The following is a 16,373-nucleotide window of genomic DNA, read 5'->3' as shown; positions in this document are numbered from 1 at the left end:
ACATGTCACACTTAGGTAGTCCATTGGCCTTTGCTCAATTGATTGATTAGCTTGTATGTTCCTTATCTTCAGCACATTGTAATCAGAACTGTTGACTAGTCATCTTCGTTTTAGTTGACTAGTCAAATATAAATTTTTGTTTACTTGGTGTGCAAATGTCAAAAACATCTGTTTCTTCTGATCTCTCATGGTGTGAAGTTTGAATCATTTTATGCTTTGCCTGATTTGTGCATAATTCCCCCATTCTAGTTTGAAGTCATTAGATGAAATCTTTTTTTTGTGGGTGTTTTTTTCGTCCTCTTGGTGAGACAAGTGTTGTGATCCATTGTGGACAATCATTGTTATAATCTCCTATCTTATCTCACTCTCTTAGGCAATTTGTTTAAATTTTTTTTTTTTTTTAAAAAAGGGAAGTGTGACCAATGTAGTCACGACTCTAGGAAGGTATAAGGTGATATGATTGAAGAATCTAGAGCAAGAGCCGCAAAATTGGGCCACTCAAGCACTTAAGTCTGGGATGTGCAAATAAGAAACATAATAAATGGCTAGATTGAGTGATGAAATTCAAATAGGTTGAGTCTATGCTTTGAGTTTGTCTTGAAGGTTCATTATATACTTGTCTCTCCAAGAGTGATATTTCTTCATCTCTTGTGTTTTTCTTTTGGCTCTGAACCTCCTCTGTCAATCTTGCCTTATCTCTAAGCATGAAATCTAATTCATATTCTATCTATTAGAGTTAGTTGCAATTGTTTTGTTTGCACATGTGGTTATCTTCTCTCTCTTACTTACTGTGCTTGAAGACTTGGACTAGGCTATAGTAGCTAACACATTTGATCACTTGATATATTTGCTAGTTCATGTTTGTGTTTTTAAAACCAAAATCTTGTCTTCCACAAGGTCGATACTAAACATGCTGCTTATTGTGGTCACTGCTCTAGTTGACTAGTCACTATATACATACGTTGATTGTGGTTGACTAGTCATCATGTTCTTTTTTCGTTTCTGACCGTGTCTCTGGTCTTGTCTCTTATTCTTTAGCTATGTCTCTGGCCGCCAAGTCATGTTGTATATGCTTAATAGGGATCTTGTGCTTTTTTGGAGAAATTAATTTTCACTCTCTAAGAAAGACCATTGGTTATGAAACAAAGCACAAAGGCTCATCTGTCTTCTCCTTGTCTCATTTACACCTTTTGTTCGAACATTGGTATTGTGTTTATGTATGGTCGTGTTTGGATGACGCCACTTTGGTCTATGACCAGTCATCTTAATAAGGTGTGTTCCCACATTCAATGATTTAGCATAACATAATTCTTGAAATCCTTACGAGTCTGCTATGCTATATGAGTTTTGGATTGTTGGCTAATTTATTTTGTTGGGGGAGTTTCTTTGAGATGCATGTGTTTTGGCAACATTCTTGCTGGTTGTTTTTATCATTTTCATACACCAATGTTGCCTTCCTAAGCCTTCTCTCGGTTGATTTGCTCTCTTTTGTTCTTGGTTGTGTCTATGAGGTTGTTGGTCTTTTGATGCCACCTCAAATTTAGACATGCATGACTAGTCCGTTTCACTAGTCCACTCTCTTTTTCTTGGGCTTTTTGGAAAGCTATGTTGTGTTTTTTGACAACCTAGAGACTTATGTCTTGTGTTCTTTCTCACTTGTCCTCAATCTTAAACAAAAATTTAGGGTTCATCTTGCTTGGTGCTTTCTTCAAATTGACATTGATTGATGCCTTAAATTTTGAAATCTAGTGCGTTGTCTTGATTTTGCACTATGGTGTGTAAAGAAAAATTCATTGCTTATCTCTTGTTTTGATAAATATGTTGCTAAAACTATATCTTTTTGGGGGAGTTTCTTTATGTGTAATGTGTACACATTGAAATTAAATTCAGCCATTTGATTTTAATTGCTTTAGGTATGATTCCTTGCAACTTGTGCTCCATTTCTTATTCTCTTTAGCCTCATGCACTTTTGTGTTTGTTGGCTATTTATGGAAAGTTTGCTGAATTAGTACATCAAAGGTTAATTCCTTTATGCTATATGATACTCAGGGGAGTATGTTTTCTAAGTATTGCTTTAGGTAGGAGTTTCTATTTGTGTAGTGGTTTTACTCTTGTACCCTCTATAGGTTGATAGGGGGAGTTGTCTTGTATTGTTTTGAACAAATGCTGTTTTGCTTTGTAATCAAACTGTGTCATGTGCATATTGTTCAAATCTGCTTATGTGCCTTGTGTTTAATTCACTTGATTACTGCTTTTCTCTATATTTGCCTTTTTGCTCTTTCCTTATCAACAAGGGGGAGAACACTCTCAACCCCATACTGCATGTATTGCATATTTCTTCAAATTTTTATGATATAATATGCTTGTCTTGTGCCTGGGAGTTTGGTTGTTGTTTTGCAGGTACTTCATTTCATTATCTCCTTAGGTTTGGTTTTGGGTTGAGTGTATTTAGAGAGTGTTGTCAAGGAAAGCCAAAAAGGGGGAAATTGTTAATGTATGCATTTTGAGTTTTTCTTTTGGCTTCCTTGACAACTTTGTAATAGGATTTCTATTGTTTTTTATCAAGCTCAAGTTTAGTTTAAGAATAGCTTCTCTAGGTGTTCTTAACTACATCTATCCTATAGAGGTTCAAGCAAATTGACAAAGATAAATTGTGCACTGCATAACATTGCATTAAACTGTTTTCATAAAATGATGACTAGTCATCTGTTTCACGTATGACTAGTCATCTGTTTTGCTCTGTAGGATTTCCAGCTGGATAACAAACTATTTTGGCTTATTCTATTTTCTCTCTCTACTGCCTTGTACGATTCTAACCTAGGAATTTTGGTATAACAACAGCCACATTCCTCATTTGGCAGCTGTGACTTTGGGGGACAAGTTTTGGAAAGTTTCATAGCAAACTTTCGCTTCTTCTTCCTCAAGAGTAACCTTCATATTTTTCATCTTTGAGTTTTCCAAATTGTTTCTTTTTGAAAACTGCATTTGAAATATGAAAACTTCATCTTGCTAGATCAAACACTCTATCATATATATCTAGGTTAGATTCAAGATTGATTTCTTCAAGAGTATGGTTTCTTGAAGAAATTGGTCATTTTCTTCATGAATCCAAATTTCATTTTTGTCCTGAAAGTTAGAGCTTGTGTTGGTGCTATGGGATGAATGAGCTGAGAAGGAGTTGCCATTGCCATGAAGAACTAAGCTTCAAGCTTTGCTAAGTTGGAGAAGAAGATTGCACAAAGGAGGTATAGCTCATCTTCCTAAATAGATCTAGGTTTTTCTTGAGCTTGCTTGTGTTCTTTGTAAGAATCTTTTTCTACTTAATGGATTGCCTGGTCGGTTGATGACCCCCAGTTTTTCCCAATGGTGGGTTTCTGGGTGAACAGTTTCTGTTTCCATCTCTGTAAATTTTCTGGGTTTGTGTTCTTGATAGTTGACTAGTCATCTGGGTTTGTGCGGTTGACTAGTCATCTTTTTCTGCTATTTGGTGTTTGCTTGATTATGTTGTCTTCACACACTTTCACCATAGTTGTTGCTAGCACAGAGGATGTCTAGATTGATGGGTCCTTCTGAGTGCCTAGGTTGTCACTAGTAATTCTCTAGGCTTGCAGGTACATCTTGGTATGCCTGTGTATGGTATTGTTTGGTATAATTCATATCTGATAGTTGACTAGTCATAAGAGTATTTGGTTAAGGTCTAGAGTGTGTGAAGTTTGCTGCGTTCTTGGTTGAATATCTTTTAAATTTACCCCTCTTCACCTTAGTACCAATTTCACACTCTCCTATCAAGTTTATATATATAGGAATAACTATCATTCTTACACCTCATGCTTTAATTGGTTTTGAGGACACTACATTGCAACACGTCAGTCTTCAACAATGCTTAGTAAGCATAAATGTGTTTCTAATAGTTTTTGTAAAGTAAGTATATATATCTATATATAATAATAATAATAATAATAAATAATGCTGAAATGAATTGAAATAATTAAAGCTATGCAATAACATTTGATAGGCTATACTAGTTAATAGCTAACTTCACGTAACTTGCCATACAATTTATATTTATATATATAGATATATTATTAATTATATAGTTTTGAAGATTAATAATTGTAAATATTTAGTTTTATGAAATATTAATATACGTATTTAAAAATATGGGGTTTCACAATCTATCCTCCTTAAAAGAAATTTCATCCTCGAAATTCTGAAACTTACCCGAATCAAAGAAAAAGTTCTGGATATTTTTCTTTCATCTCAGCTTCTAATTCCCATGTAGCCTTTTTTGTATTTCCGTGTAACCAAAGAATTTTGACTAGTGGAATAGTCTTCATTCGCAACACTTGTTTTTTATGATCTAATATCCAGATTGGTCTTTCCTCAAAAGATAATTTTTCATCTATGTTTAGTTCTCCCCAATCTAAAATATGTGCTGGATCCGGTTCATATTTTCGAAGCATAGAGACATGAAATACATTATGAACATTCGAAAATTGAGGTGGTAGTGCTAACTTGTAAGCTACTTCCCCAATCCGTTGTAGTACTTCAAAAGGTCCAATGAATCGTGGGGCTAATTTTCCAGACTTTCCAAATCTTTTAACTCCCTTTCGAGGTGAAAATTTAAGGAATACATGATCCCCAATATTAAACTTCAATGGCCTTGTTCTTCAGTCAACATAATTCTTTTGCCGACACTGAGCTGTAAACAAGTGTTGTCTGATAGTTTTGATCTTCTCTGTTGTTTCTTGTACCAAATCAGGTCATAATAACACAGTTTCACTTGCTTCCGCCCAACATAAAGGTGATCTACATGGTCTACCATAGAGTGCTTCATATGGTGCCATTCCGATGCTGGATTGAAAACTGTTGTTATAAGCAAATTCTGCCAAAGCAAGATGATCTTCCCAAGTTCCATGAAAATCCAAAACACAAGCTCTTAGCATATCTTCTAAAATCTGAATAGTCCTTTCTGATTGTCCATCAGTTTGGGGATGAAATGCACTGCTAAAATTCAATTGACTTCCTAATGCTTTTTGCAAAGCACCCAAAAACTGAGAAGTAAACTTTGAATCTCTATAAAAACAATAGAAATATGAATTCCATGTAATCTCACTATCTCTCGAATATATAATTTCCCAAGAGTTTCTGTGGAATCTGTCGTTTTGACTGATATGAAATGTGCAGACTTGTTTAAACGATCTACAATAACCCATATTGCATCTTTACCTCTTGGTGATCGTGGTAAACTTGTGACAAAATCCATTGCGATATGATCCCATTTCCATTGTGCAATAGGTAAAGGTTGAAGAGGCTGGTTTCGATGTTCAATTTCACTTGCTGACAGGTCAAACATTTTGATACAAAAATGGCTACATCTCTCTTCATACCATTCCACCAAAACTGACGACGTAAATCCTGATACATTTTTGTACTTCCAGGATGAATAGTGTAGGACGAGTAATGAGCTTCATGAAGAATTTCATTCTTTAATTCTGGAATTTCAGGTACATATAATTTACCTAAATACCTTAAACCATCTTCTTCATGAAAGGTCCAACCTTCTATTTTATCTCCATCCAAAATATGTTCTTAAATTGATTTACAGGAGTTATCCTCTTGTTGTTTTTCAACAACTTTTCCTAGTAAAGTTGGTCTTGTTACTAGGTTATAAAGATAAGCACCATGCTCATGTACGTTCACATGTAAATTATAATCTTGAATACAATTCATCATCTTCCATTTCTGAATTTGTAGTCCTGCTACAAATCCATGTGTATTTCTACTTAGAGCATCTGCCATTATATTAGCCTTTCCAGGATGATAATGTAGACCGAAATCGTAATCTTCTAAGTATTCCATCCAACGTCTTTGTCTCAGGTTAAGCTCTTTCTGAGTGAAAAGATATTTCAAACTTTTATGATCAGAGTAAAGCTCAAATCTTTCACCATACAGATAATGTCGCCTAGTTTTTAAAGCATGGACAATTGCTGCTAACTCCAAATCATGTGTTGGATAATTTCTTTCATGATTTTTCAGTTGACGAGAAGCATAAGCTACTGCTCTGTCAGATTGCATCAAAACACATCCTAGCCCTTGTTTAGATGCATCAGTGTAAACCACATACCCTATGTCCCGCTCAGAATAATCGAGACAGCAGAGAGTCAATTGAGTTTTCAATTCTTGGAATGACTTTTCACATTCTTGAGTCCATATGAATTTCACTCCTTTCTGGGTCAGCTTGGTCATTGGTGCAGCTATTCGAGAAAAATCCTTGATAAATCTTCTATAATAGCCACTAATCCAAGGAAACTACGTATCTCCGAGATATTCTTGGCTGACTCCAATTCAACACTACCTAAACTTTGGAAGAATCAACTGAAATACCTTCATTGGAAATTACATGTCCTAAAAACTTTACTTGTCTCAACCAGAATTCCCACTTATTCAACTTTGCATACAATTGATTTTCTCTTAATGTTTGTAAAATGATTCGCAAATGTTCCTCATGTTCTTCCTGAGATTTGGAATATATTAGAATATCATCAATGAATATGATGACAAACTGATCTAAATAAGGTCGGATAATTCGGTTCATCATATCCATAAATGCTGCTGGTGCATTTGTCAATCCAAAAGGCATAACTACAAATTCATAATGCCCATATCGAGTTCGAAAAGCTGTTTTGGGTATATCTTCACTTTAACTCGAAGTTGGTGGTAGCGATCGAAGATCAATCTTTGAAAAGAAATGAGAACCTCTTAACTGATCGAATAAATAGTCAATTCTAGGTAAATGATATTTGTTCTTTATGGTGACCCTATTTAATTGACGATAATCGATACACATTCGAAGAGTTAAATCTTTCTTTTTCACAAAGAGAGCAGGTGCACCCCATGGTGAAGTACTAGGACGGATATATCCTTTTGCTTGTAATTCTTGGAGTTGTATCTTAAGTTCTTTTAGTTCAGCTGGGGCCATGCGATGAGGAGGTATAGAAATAGGTGTTGTACCTGGGTATATTTCTATAAAACTCTACTGCGCTCAGGAGGTGAGCAATTCTTCCTGGAAAAACATCGCTAAATTCCTTTACCACAGGAATAAGTTGTATTGGAGATTTTTCTACTTCTTCAGTTCCGATTCTAGCTATCTGACTCAAATATTTATAATCTCCAACACCATATTTCTGGCTTTCCTTTTTCACAAAGAAACTAAAGGTTTCTTCCTTATGAGTATTGATGGTAATTCTCTTTTTACCACAATCAATTGTAACTTGGTAACGTGTAAGCCAGTCCATTCCTAAAATAATATCATATTCCAACATTTCCAATACCATCAAATCAACAACAATTTTATGGCCCGACATCTCTGTCATACAAGATCTACATACTTTATCAACTTCTAGACTACCACCCAAAGGAGATCCAATTAACAAGGAAGGTTTCATATTTTCAAAGTCTAACTCAAGCATTGATGCAAAAGATGTGGATATAAAAGAGTGTGTAGCTCCACAATCAAATAACATTTTAGCCCAAGAGTTGAATACCAAAAACATACCTTCTATTGTCTTAGGCTCATCTGTCACATTTCCCATAACATATACTCTTCCTTGTGTGAATGGTCCAAATTTCTTTCCAGCTACAGGGACCCTTGGTCTAATTTGAGAAGATTGTCCTCCTGGATGTTGTGGTGATTGACTAGTAACTGGCCTTACCCAGTTAGACTGAGGTTGAAAAGTAGTATAACTTTGAGGTGGCGGTGGAGCACGAAAAGGTACTTGTGGAGGCGATATAATGTCTGCTGTACTTGAGGTCCTTGATAACTTTGTATTTGTGGACAAAATCTCTTTACATGTCCCACTTGTTTGCAGTAATAACATAGTGGTGGTCCGAACTTTTCTTGTGATTGAGGAGTATTAAATCTTGTCCGTTTATTTACTTGTCCACTACTTGAATCCCAAGTTCTCTTAGTTTCGGGTCTTTGCTCTGCTATATGTGCTCTATCAACCACATCAGCATACTTGCTTAATTTCAAAATGTCAATCTTTTCCAAAATTGATGGTCTCAATCCTTCTTCAAATCGTTTTGCTTTTGTTGCATCATCAGGGATCATATATGGTGCAAAACGCATGAGTTCTTCAAACTTAGATTGATATTGATCAACAGTTAAGTTGCCTTGAACAAGGTTAACAAACTCCCTTGCTTTCATTGCTTTCATAGTACTTGGAAAATATTTTTCCAAGAAAACACTTTCGAATGCCTCCCAAGTTGTAATTTCAGATCTGGCATACTCAGAATTGACTCCCACCAAAGGTATGCTTGTCCTTCCATATAGGTACAAGCAATAACAACTCTAATGTCTTCAAAAATTCTTTGATTATCCATCTTTCTCTTAATTTGCCTCAACCATTCTTCAGCTGCCATAGGATTTGGTTCACCTTTAAATATTGTTGGTTTCGTCTTATGGAATTGTCCTTGTATCCTCATAACTCGATCTTCTTCAGTTTCATGATGGTGATCTTGGTTACTATTTTCTCTAATTGCTGAAGCCATATCCTGAATGGCTAAGATTACTCCAGCATTTCCATTGAACTCATTTCAGATTCAGCCATCTTAAATGAATAAAAAGGAAATTATCTAAAAACAATATCATAAAATAGTAAAATATAAATTTAAGAGAAAGAGTAAACAAAACACTCATTTATTATATTTCACAAAATATTTACAAAAGTACACACAATTTTACAAACACTTAAACTTATCTTACAAAACCTGAACGGTTTATTTCTACAACTATAAACATTTATACAATTCTCTTTCTTCAGTACTAGTTTTCTTCATCCGAACTGATAATAATCACTTCGGGTGGTGACCGAACCTCTATAGGCCTAGTGATTGATCCGATTGACTCAGTAGGCTCCCAAGTAGGCTCATTAGTAGGTTCCTGAGCAAATTCCTCATTATCACTTGGTGGATTTGGGACCTTTTATGGTTGGTAATTACATGGTGGCCACTGATTACCACTTTCTTCTAAAATTTCTACTATTGCAGAATTATAAATATTGTCATTCTGTATGTTCTCATACGCACCATCCCAGAATTCTCTCCTTGACCAGATACTATGCATTGCTACCTGTCGCTGCATTGGGAGAGGGTAATGATGTCTCTTTATGGCAGTACTCCTTATCTTTTCTTTCATACAAAATTTTGCGCCATGTCTCAGGTTGTTGTTATAGTTTTCTAGGTTTAATGGTATCAGTCCCTCTGGGCATACATGGAAACCTCCAAAGGTATCGTCACTTTCTATTGACTCCATAGAATCTGTCATTACCAAAATATTAGTATCTAAAATACAAATGAAAGTATATTAGAAACTCAAAAGTTTTTATACTTCTAAATCTTAATTTCTAAACTAAAAATAACTTAAATGATAACTTCTATTCTACAGAATTGTATACCTAATGCTCTGATACCAACTTGTCACACCCCAATTATTATTATTATTTTTATTATTTGGGAATGTGAGGTAAAAGAAAAACTAAAACTAAAAATTTAATAATCAAGAAACATGAAGATTGAACGTAAACTTCCATTTAAGTCAAAGTAATTTACATTGTATTATTACAAGCAAAATAACAAGAAAGTAACAAACTTTCAACAAAACACTCAAAACTATCCATAATCCGTTCTTCTTGTTTCCTCAGCAAAAACTACACTTCGGTTTCAAAGCCTGCAATAGATTCAATAAGGGGTGAGCATTACATGCTCAGTAGGGGTCCTATGTCTTATGTGATTAGTGAGATTTATAATGTACAATTTATACAATGCATGAATGAACTTCAATTCTACCCAACCCGTTAATCTATATAATAGGGCAAGCAAATCTGCATGTCCCATACCATGCATTTTACCACTGTGATTCCAAATGCCCCATTATATAAACTAACACCCATTTCAATCATCTCATAATTCCCCTTTTGCTAGTCATCTTGTCTACACCATTGATCTCCAAGCCCAAATCACCCAATCTACAATTATATCGCTGATTTCCTAATCTACTGTGCACACGAGCTTGCCTGAACTTGGTCCCTACAATGGTTAGACTCAACTACACAAAAGATACTTCCCATTATCCTCTTCTCCATAATTTCTTTATCAACCCAAAAATTCCAATCACCACCGACAACATATGAATATGTCAAAATTCATCAAATTATAATGATAATTGACAACATGTATACATCTAATATCAAGGATAACAATCAAACAATATAACCAAGCATAACAACAATCAAATATTATCAATCCTAATGTAGTATTTACAATATTTAATTAACTCAATGTATGCAAAACAAAACTTCCCCAAGAAAAACCCCTACCTCAAATCCAAAGCTATTGTATAACTCCCAATTGTAAGTCCAAACACTTTGAGCTTCTCCAAAATCTCACCACACTTCACTCTTTCTTTCTTCTGTCTATGATTTTTAGGGAGACTAACACACTTGAAGTACCTATGATCAAAGAACTATTGAGTAGACCTATTTATAGTAAGCTAGAGTCGGTTAGATGAAGCTTAATGTTGTGCCACCTAATTAGTCTATAGGTTCCTAGACTCTCAAATAGCCTTTGTGTTGGCTTTGTAGAGTGCTTAGTGAGCACTCTCCTATCAAGTTTATATATATAGGAATAACTATCATTCTTACACCTCATGCTTTAATTAGTTTTGAGGACACTACATTGCAACACGTCAGTCTTCAACAATGCTTAGTAAGCATAAATGTCTTTCTAATAGTTTTTGTAAAGTAAGTATATATATCTATATATAATAATAATAATAATAATAATAATAAATAATGCTGAAATGAATTGAAATAATTAAAGCCATGCAACAACATTTGATAGGCTATACTAGTTAATAGCTAACTTCACGTAACTTGCCATACAATTTATATTTTTATATATAGATATATTATTAATTATATAGTTTTGAAGACTAATAATTATAAATATTTAATTTTTTGAAATATTAATATACGTATTTAAAAATATACAAATTTATAAATAAACCCAATCCTAGACATGTATTTATAAAAAAACCCAAGCACTATTTAAACATAGAAACACACCCAAAATCAACCCCAAAGTCAACTTTTTGGGTATGTTTATAAATGAGTTTTGAGTGTGTGTAATGATGGGTTTTGGGTGTGTTTATATGTTTAAATAGTGCTTGGGTTTTCTTATAATTTCAACTCCCATTTTGGGTGTTTTAGTGAAACTCCCTTAAAAATATGGGGTTTCACAAAATTAACCGTGGAGCTCCAGGGATTAGTAGCGGATCTAGAATTTTTTCGTGAATCACTATATTAGGTGGTGAACATATGCCATGGCCTTACGTGGGGATGGGATGATGCTCGTAATGCAAGTAATGATATTGATGAGACTGGTTGTAAATGCAACAGCAGCAACAGCTCAAGCCCGGCCTAATTGCCAAGACAAATGTGGTAACCTCACAATCCCATACCCATTATTTGGCATTGGTGAAGGCTGTTACCTCCAACCAGAATTTCAACATGACTTGTGATCAATCCACCCAACTGCCGTCAGCCTACTGGACGGGCGGTATGAACAGGATTACTGACTTTTCTGTCGCTGATGGCGAGTTGCAAATAATGCTAGATGTAGCCACGGATTGTTATGACGATTCGGGTGAGGAAACAGAGGACAGCTCCTCTACTTGGCTAGAGCTGCCTCCTCCTTACAGCATGTCCCATACACGAAACAATTTCACCACAGTAGGCTGTGACACTATAGGAATCTTTGTAGGTCAGCGCTCAGGGGATGGAGGCCCAAAGAAAGAAAAGGTCAAAGCCGGCAACAGCGTCACCTTGTGTGATGATATTCTTGGCGACGCACTTCCAGACTCTTGCTCTGGATTTGGCTGTTCCCAAGCTTCCATCCCTGGAGGACTGCGAAACATTTCCAGTTTTCTTCTAAGCCTGACTGTCGGCAATCGAACGGGATTTATAATCCGTGGTACGCTAAGTACCCTTGCAGCTATGCCTTCATTGTGGAACAAGGCAACTTCTCATTCAACCCCAACACAACTTTTCAAGAACTCAACAACTCAAGGCAGCTTCCAGCCGTTCTGAATTGGGCAGTTGAGGGTGAGTCATGTGATGCAGCTCGACAGAACCCCAACTTTCCATGCAAGGAAAATGCCAAGTGTGTCGAACGGACGACCATCGGTGGTCCGCCTGCTTACATTTGCCAGTGCTCGTCAGGTTATCTAGGAACCCGTACCTCCCAGAGAGTTGCCAAGGTCATCTCTATAGCGCGCGCACACACACACGAAATATATAGATATGTGTCTAATGAATTAATAATGTTCACTCGCCTGACTATGTTTTGTTAAACTATGAATATGAACCATTGATAAGGCTCATCCCTGAATATGTGACCTAAATTCACAGTTGTCCGGCAACATAAATTTGACAAGAGAATAATTTTACTGTCTTATAATAACATGTGAATGTGTGTGTTAGTTGTTTTTACTGGAAAGCTAAAGATTGGAATTTTGCATGATGTTAATTGTGATAAATTTGGTTTCCTTACTATTCAGATATTGATGAGTGCCAGGATTCAAACCCCTGCAGTATTGGAACGTGCATAAATTTTTCTGGAGATTATTCTTGTAGATGTCCCAAAGGGTACAAAAACGACGACAAGAATAAAAAGAGTTGCATCAAACACAATCCCAGCAATCGATGGAAGATCATTCTCCTGCCTGTTATTTCATTGGGTATGTTTTATGTACATGTTAACATCCACCCCAAGTTAAACTGAATAAATATCCTTCATTGTGACACATATATATAATCTTATTTCGTCTCAACGTATTCTTTCTCAGAAGCATTTTATCCTAGAAAGTAAAGCACAAGGTAGACAACAAAAACAACATCTATTAATATTTTTCACCAATCTATATTTAACACTATTTTTTTCCTTTCTAATTTTATTTGTATGACTAGACTTGCATAAAAACTTACGACAATTTTCAATTATGTGCAGGTGTCAGTGCAGGCCTCTTGGTTTTACTAATTGGAATTTCATGGATATATTGGGGAATGCATAGAAGAAGGCTCATGAAACTCAAAGAAAAATACTTCAAAGAAAATGGTGGCTTATTATTACAACAACTCAGTAGTCAAGGAAGTTCCATGGAGACAACAAAAATCTTTACGGCAGAAGAACTTGAGAAGGCCATAAACAATTACCATGAAAGTCGAGTCCTTGGTGAAGGAGGATATGGAACGGTTTACAAAGGAATATTACCAGATAACAAAGTGGTTGCCATAAAGAAGTCCAAAATTGGTGTCTCAACTCAGAAGGAGCAGTTTGTTAATGAGATGATTGTTCTTTCTCAAATCAACCATAGAAATGTGGTGAGGCTATTGGGTTGCTGTTTAGAGACACCAGTGCCTTTACTAGTTTACGAGTTCATCACCAATGGCACTCTTTTTGAACACATTCATAATACAAAGGGCAAAGGATCACCACTTTCATGGGAATTACGATTGAAGATAGCAGCAGAAACTGCAGGAGCACTAGTATACTTACACTCCTCTACTTCCTTGTCAATCATACACAGAGATGTGAAAACAACTAACATACTATTAGATGGGAATTACATAACAAAAGTGTCAGACTTTGGAGCTTCAAAATTGATTCCTCTGGATCAAACTCAACTAACAACTTTAGTACAAGGGACACTCGGATACTTAGACCCTGATGTTCAAGTCAACTAACAGAAAAGAGTGACGTTTACAGCTTTGGAGTTGTCCTTATGGAGCTACTAACAAGCAAAGTGGCACTTTCTTTTGACAGGCCTGAGAAAGAGAGAAACCTAGCGAGCTTCTTTGTCTGCCGCCTCCTTTCAGCATGGTCCGGGGAAGAGACATCTTAATTACCGTGGACTGAGGTCTCCAACAATACCACATATAATAGAGACGACCTCTCAAGTCTCACTGCAGACTCGAGTTCAAAGTCCTCTACTCTCTGTTGATTGTAATAGTGACTCAGCGAGATATAAAGAATAGGAAGATCAAATGATAACCTTACAAGTAACAATATCAGAATCCACCAACAAACTGAAATCCATCAAAGAAATTGAGAAAACCTCAAATATATTGATTGAAAATAAGATAATTAAACTGACAAATACAACGCCATGAGTTGGCTTTAATAGAAAACAAAGAAACCCTAATATCGTAGGAAACCTTAAGTTTTAGAATATTCCTAAACTTAGCTAACAAGAAAATAATAAAAATTATAGCTAAAATTATATTAGGAAAATAATATCCTAATAGATAAATTATTCTTAAAAATATAAAATAAAATAATAAAAAATTGACAGACTCATAATTGCTTTAAACTTCCTTAATCAATATTCAGAAAATTCCAACGACTTCCTTCTTTTCCTAGCGCCATAATTGACATTTAATTGGAATTTTCCTCTCTTGCATGATTTCCTTCCAACTTTGAGCCACTTTATTTTAATTAATTTTTCAAGCCATAATTGACCCATATTTCGTCCTACATCAAATAGAAAAAAAAAAATGACAACGGAGTAGGCATTTAAATAAGAATATGAGACAATTAAGTAAATAAATTTACATCTTTGTACTTACTTAATTTTAGAGTTCATTTAGCAACACTCATTATATATATATATATATATATATATATAAAGGATAGAAAGTTCTGTTGGAAAATTGTTCTCTGGTAAATCCTTATTCTTTTTTAGTTAATGAGAGTATTAATTGTTGGCAAAATAATCCAAGTTTCATTTTCTTTAGGTAGTAGGTTTGATTTGGAGAAGGGTTAGAGAAATTACCTAATCAAGTCACCACTATTTCTAACTTTCTAGAAACTAATCAAGATCGATATATTCATTTCATTATGGTATTGAATATTTTAGAAACACGCTCATAAAAAGTACAACATAAAAAAAAATTCCTTTCTTGAAAAACCAAAATTCAACAAATATAATTTGTTTAATGATTTGGTCATTGCATGGTATCAAGTAAGAAAAAGACACATGAAGGAGAAATATTCTATATTTATTTGACTGAGTATTTACCAATTATTAAAGAATACAAGGACTATCTAAAAAGTTTAAATGGAAAATGAGAAATAGAACCAACGACAACAACCATTTTCTTTTCAATTTTCTGTAGATTCCATTGAACCAAAAACATCGAAGATACTTAAATGAGGATGTGAAACAATTAATCTATGTTTAACCATATGCATTTTTTAATTTATTATTAATTGTTATACACGAATCATAATTTTATTGGATTAATAACATAATTCTTACAAAGAAAATTATATATATCCCTGCTTGTCATTGGCTTTGCGTTGGCTTATTTGTGGCTGGATGTGACTGCGCTTGTTTCCCCCTTGGCTTATTGACTATAACCAAGTGGGAGTTTTCCATTGCATAACATGGAAAGGAACATTTTTTTGGGTCTAACAAATAAACTTATAAGCTTGTGGACATAGCTTTTTGTTTCTTTTTTGCAATCTTTAATTTATTTCTGATGCGCCCCTCTCAATTAAGTCCCATTTGTTTCAATGACAGGTCCAGCAATGCATGAGCATTTTGAGAATGCAGGTGAAAATGTCCCACATATTAGAAAATTAACAAAAAATAAAACGGTTTATAAAGAGTTGGACTACTCCTGTTATTGCCAATTAATTTTGGAGTGGAACCGCAACTTCCTTCAAACATAACAAGGTGTAGATGGTGACCCTCATGTTTGTGGTGGTGGTTACAAGTCTGCATTGAGTATTATTAATTGCTTTCTAGCTACCTCAACATAATAGAGAAGACTCAAACTCCAGATCAATAAGGCAAAATGAGCTTATAAAAAGAAGCCCAAATACAAGCGTAGACATGTATGTATGAGTGATTTCTTTCATCTTACTTGGTTGATTTTTATTTTATCACTTGCGCATACTTATTTAACTACCAACTGGTACTTTTTTAAACAAAGAAGATTCTATATATATATATGTACTTACTTACTATCAATTTGTTTCTTGCATAGTGAAGTCACCATCGTGGCTTGCCCTAGTGACAATACAAGGACTATCTAGAACGTTTAAATAGTGCATATATATATATATATATATATAATTCACATATTTCTTATTAAACAAAAATCCACTCGTCTAGTTGCCAGATCGTAAACTCGATAATAAATCAGGAGTAAGAATTCATAGGATAGAATGCCAGATCATAATTATTTATTTATTATTATATTAACCCTGCTTGTCATTGACTTTGCTGGTGGATGTGACTGCGCTTA

The 16,373-nt window shown here is 34.8% G+C and overlaps 2 pseudogenes; one reads left to right on the top strand and one right to left on the bottom strand.

Annotated features, from left to right (window-relative positions):
- Positions 1-7,711: 7,711 nt before the first annotated feature.
- LOC148918531 (uncharacterized) lies at positions 7,712-9,328 on the bottom strand (annotated as a pseudogene).
- Positions 9,329-11,383: 2,055 nt separating this feature from the next.
- Positions 11,384-13,963, top strand: LOC148918530 (wall-associated receptor kinase 1-like; annotated as a pseudogene).
- Positions 13,964-16,373: the final 2,410 nt, after the last annotated feature.

This window comes from Prunus mume, linkage group LG3 (genome assembly GCF_029339155.1).
Source record: "Prunus mume cultivar Tortuosa linkage group LG3, ASM2933915v1, whole genome shotgun sequence".
NCBI lineage: Eukaryota > Viridiplantae > Streptophyta > Magnoliopsida > Rosales > Rosaceae > Prunus > Prunus mume.
This window is presented reverse-complemented; position numbering and strand designations above follow the sequence as displayed.